This window comes from Bos indicus x Bos taurus, chromosome 5 (assembly GCF_003369695.1).
Source record: "Bos indicus x Bos taurus breed Angus x Brahman F1 hybrid chromosome 5, Bos_hybrid_MaternalHap_v2.0, whole genome shotgun sequence".
In the NCBI taxonomy this organism is placed as follows: Eukaryota; Metazoa; Chordata; class Mammalia; order Artiodactyla; family Bovidae; genus Bos; species Bos indicus x Bos taurus.
Genome location: NC_040080.1, coordinates 10,399,377 through 10,404,433, shown reverse-complemented (window position 1 = coordinate 10,404,433; position 5,057 = coordinate 10,399,377). Strand labels below are relative to the sequence as shown.

Below are 5,057 nucleotides of genomic sequence, written 5' to 3'. Positions count from 1 at the left end.
CTGGGGAAATTTAACTTTGACTAACAATTGACAAGGACTCAGAGATGTTTTTTATAACTCTGTAAAGTTAGAGGTTAGCTTGTAGGAAACTGATAAGGTACAGTGATTTTTGTATATCCAGTAAAGAACGTAACACCAGAGTTATGGTTTTGTTACTCTGGAGGGTAAGACACAGATTTGGATCTAATTTAGCAGTCATATTTCTTTCTTTCTATTTTTTGGCTGCACAGGATCTTCGTTGTGGCATGCAAGTTTCTCCAGTTGCAGATGTGGGATCTTAGTTCCCTGACCAGGGATTGAACCCATGTCCTCTGCTTTGGAAGGTGGATTGTTAACCACTGGACCACCAAGTAAGTCCCTAGCAATCATATTTCAGCATTTCTTTGCCCATTCTAGTGCATGTGTGCCCGGTTGTGTCTGACACTTTCTTTGCCCATCAACTATTCTCAAATTCTTTTCAGGCCATGTCTGTCATACTGCTGTTTCCTTCATTAATGAATAACTAAGCTCACTCTTTATTGGTATGAGAATTATGTTTTTAATCTCTTAGTGGTATTAATCTTTTACCTACTGTAGAAGTTCCAAAGATTTTTCATTAGTCATTTGTTGTTAATTTTACTTATAATTTTTAAGTGAAATTTACTCATGTGAAGAGTTGACTCATTGGAAAAGACTCTGATGCTGGGAGGGATTGAGGGCAGGAGGAGAAGGGGAAAACAGACGATGAGATGGCTGGATGGCATCACTGACTCGATGGACGTGAGTCTGAGTGAACTCCGAGAGTTGGTGATGGACAGGGATGCCTGGCGTGCCGCAATTCATGGGGTCACAAAGATTCGGACACGACTGAGCGACTGAACTGAACTGAGGTTTAAAGTATATACAAGAAATTTCCACGTTTTAACACAAGGCCACTGATTTCTGATAAATGTATACACTCAGGTGACTATCACCTCAATCAAGATATGTAGCATGACACAGAAATATATATATGAGCACGACAATTATATTTGTAACAATTTGAGAATTGCTATTTTAGATTGTAGAAAGAAGGACAGGCCCTTTTCAGAAAAGTAGGTAAATATTTATTTGCAGGCAAGAAAAACAGTCTTCAATAGTCTCTATCAAAGAAGGCTACAGTTTAACATACATTCGGAAACAGCCTCCTACTTGTTTTTTTTTTTTTTTTTCCAATCTAGTGAACTCCTGTACCAGATGATCCCTAAAGATACTTCTGCTTCTAATTTATGAAGACTCAGCTACTTGTCTCTCAAGGCCTACATACTACTGCCCCAAAGGGCAGTGAGCAGAGGCTTCTGAGATCATTTCAGGAGAGTGAAACAAACAAGATAATACATCAACTACAAACAAACTCAAGATTCTTGGGAAGTGGGGCTTGACATGAACAGAGCTGAAGAGCCCAGGATGACTATTAAATATAACTAATGGCTTTTCTGCATCAGAATTTCTTGCTTCAAATCCCAAGCAAAAGATCAAGAGAAACAGGCTAGCTTTTCAACTGCTAAATTCTCTCAGTAACTCTCTCAGGTAAAATTATTCCAGGAGCTTTTTTCTGCCCCCAGTTTCTTTCCCTTTGAAGTACTGGTTTTCCATTAACAAGGGAGCCTTGCAAAATCAAACACTCCGTGATCAGACATTACATAGTCTACAATGGGGGCCCAGCTACTCTCAGGTCAAAGTTGGGTTTCTTTCTTTTCTAAAAAAATTGTCTTCCTTGGATCTTAATTGTGGCATGTGGGATCATCATTTGGGTGCGTGGATTCTAGTTTAGGGGGCACCTGGGCTCCATAAGTTGTGGCATGTGGGATCTTAGTTCCCATCAGGGATGGAACCCATGTTCCCTGCATTACAAGGCAGATTCAAATTACACAAGGAATAAACAACAGAAAATAACAAACCAAAAACGAGAGAGGAAAGAGATTTATTTATTTAGAACGAAGGATCACACGAAAATTGTGGGAGAAATCTTGCAATTACAATTTGTAATTTTAAAAAGCTAACAACACAAACATTATGAAATCCAGAAATGAAGCCCTAATTTTCTTAAACACCTTTATTTTTTCTTTTGAAAGGCTTGACTTTGATCTCTTCTTTATATAACAATTTTGTATCATTTTCCACAATTTTAATGGAAAGACAATTTAGTTTTTCCTCCAGCATATCAAAGCAAAATTTTTTAATTTAGAAAAGATCCTTCAGACCTCGCAGTTCTTTTTTAGTAATGTCATGAACTGACCTAGAAAAGGTCAGTTTTCATTCCAATCCCAAAGAAAGGTAATGCCAAAGAATGCTCAAACTACCGCACAATTGCACTCATCTCACACACTAGTAAAGTAATGCTCAAAATTCTCCAAGCCAGGCTTCAGCAGTACATGAACCATGAACTTCCAGGTGTTCAAGCTGGTTTTAGAAAAGGAGAGATCAAATTGCCAACATCTGCTGGATCATGGAAAAAGCAAGAGAGTTCCAGAAAAACATCTATTTCTGCTTTATTGACTACGTCAAAGCCTTTGACTGTGGATCACAATAAACTGTGGAAAATTCTGAAAGAGATGGGAATACCAGACCACCTGACCTGCCTCTTGAGAAACCTGTATGCAGGTCAGGAAGCAACAGTTAGAACTGAACATGGAAAAACAGACTGGTTCCAAAAAGGAAAAGGAGTACATCAAGGCTGTATATTATCACCCTGCTTATTTAACTTATATGCAGAGTACATCATGAGAAATGCTGGGCTGGAAGAAGCATAAGCTGGAATCAAGATTGCCGGGAGAAGTATCAATAACCTCAGATATGCAGATGAAACCACCCTTATGGCAGAAAGTGAAGAGGAACTCAAAAGCCTCTTGATGAAAGTGAAAGAGGAGAGTGAAAGGTTGGCTTAAAGCTCAACATTCAGAAAACTAAGATTATGGCATCCGGTCCTATCACTTCATGGCAAATAGATGGGGAAACAGTAGAAACAGTGTCAGACTTTATTTTTCTGGGCTCCAAAATCACTGCAGATGGTGACTGCAGCCATGCAATTAAAAGACACTTACTCCTTGGAAGGAAAGTTATGACCAACTTAGATAGCATATTGAAAGGCAGAGATATTACCTTGCCAACAAAGGTCCATCTAGTCAAGGCTATGGTTTTTCCAGTCGTCATGTACGGATGTGAGACTTGGACTGTGAAGAAGGCTGAGCGCCAAAGAATTGATGCTTTTGAGCTGTGGTGTTGGAGAAGACTCTTGAGAGTCCCTTGGACTGCAAGGAGATCCAACCAGTCCATCCTAAAGGAGATCAGTCCTGGGTGTTCATTGGAAGGACTGATGCTGAAGCTGAAACTCCAATACTTTGGCCACCTCATGCGAAGAGTTGACTCACTGGAAAAGACCCTGATTCTGGGAGGGATTGGAGGCAGGAGGAGAAGGGGACAACAGAGGATGAGGTGGCTGGATGGCAACACCGACTCGATGGACATGAGTTTGAGTGAACTCCGGGAGTTGGTGTTGGACAGGGAGGCCTGGCATGCCGCAATTCATGGGGTCGCAAAGAGTCGGACACGACTGAGCGACTGAACTGAACTGAACTGAATGTCATGAACATTTTGAGAGTTATCAAAGTTGAGGGCAACCTGTATCAAATTTTTGTCATATACTAACTAAGGTTTTGGGAAATTTGAAGCTTTCTAGTTGCCCTGCTGCTGCTGCTAAGTCACTTCAGTCGTGTCCGACTCTGTGCGACCCCATGGACTGCAGCCTACCAGACTCCTCTGTCCACGGGATTTTCCAGGCAAGAGTACTGGAGTGGGTTGCCACTGCCTTCTCCTGTAACTGCATCAGATCAGATCAGATCAGTCGCTCAGTCGTGTCCGACTCTTTGTGATCCCATGAATCGCAGCACGCCAGGCCTCCCTGTCTATCACCAACTCCCGGAGTGCACTCAGACTCATGTCCATCGAGTCAGTGATGCCATCCAGCCATCTCATCCTCTGTCATCCCCTTCTCCTCCTGCCCCCAATCTCTCCCAGCATCAGAGTCTTTTCCAATGAGTCAACTCTTCACATGAGGTGGCCAAAGTACTGGAGTTTCAGCTTTAGCATCATTCCTTCCAAAGAAATCCCAGGGCTGATCTCCTTCAGAATGGACTGGTTGGATCTCCTTGCAGTCCAAGGGACTCTCGAGAGTCTTCTCCAACACCACAGTTCAAAAGCATCAATTCTTCGGCGCTCAGCCTTCTTCACAGTCCAACTCTCGCATCCATACATGACCACAGGAAAAACCATAGCCTTGTAACTGCATAGTGATACACTAATTCAAACTTACTGCTATGGGGGAAAAACACCATTTAATGAGACATGAAGACAAAGCACAAACCCGACTAACGGGACACACGCTGTGGACCACAGCACTGCTATGACCAGATTACCCTTAAATACTTATTTCATTGAGGACCCGCAGTCATCACAGCGGGTAGCAGGTGTACGTTACACACGGAGGGTCAACACTAACTATTCACAGAAGAGTATCACATAAACATATCCTATTAAGCTCAAACGTTCCCAACAAGATTTCCTCTAGCTGAATCCCAAACGCCACTAGACACATGGGGAAATGTGATGGGAGGATAGATCGGAATAGAAAGAAGTTCTAACCGACTGCAATAAAAACATTACTCTTAAAAAATTTTCAAAACCATATGACTATGTAAGCACGGTGCTGGGTACCCTCCTTAAGCCAACGAAGAGTTCCGGGGACTCGACGGGCCCTTTAAGCTTAAGCTTAGTTCCATGATGGTATCACCTTTTGGTAACCGACGACGCAAAGCAAGAACGCACAAGGAGATGGGGCGAGGCACTACTGTTTTAATGGCTAAACTAAGGCTCTTCACCCACACACCGGTTTGTGTTGGTCTGTTTTATAACCCTGTCCCTAACTCTAGGGTTTGATCAGGACTCGAACTCATTCAAACGCCCGGTTGTGAGCACCCCTCACAGCGTGCAGTGCTGTAGGCGAGGGTGGGTCCTAGGACTTCCTCCTCCCCCCACAGCTG

General features: G+C 42.6%; 1 long non-coding RNA gene across 1 annotated transcript; it reads left to right on the top strand.

The window, feature by feature from the left end:
• Nucleotides 1-311: 311 nt before the first annotated feature.
• Nucleotides 312-1,450, top strand: LOC113893611. The gene is made up of 2 exons (XR_003511313.1): nucleotides 312-350; nucleotides 1,200-1,450. It is a non-coding gene; the product is annotated as an uncharacterized LOC113893611 (long non-coding RNA).
• Nucleotides 1,451-5,057: the final 3,607 nt, after the last annotated feature.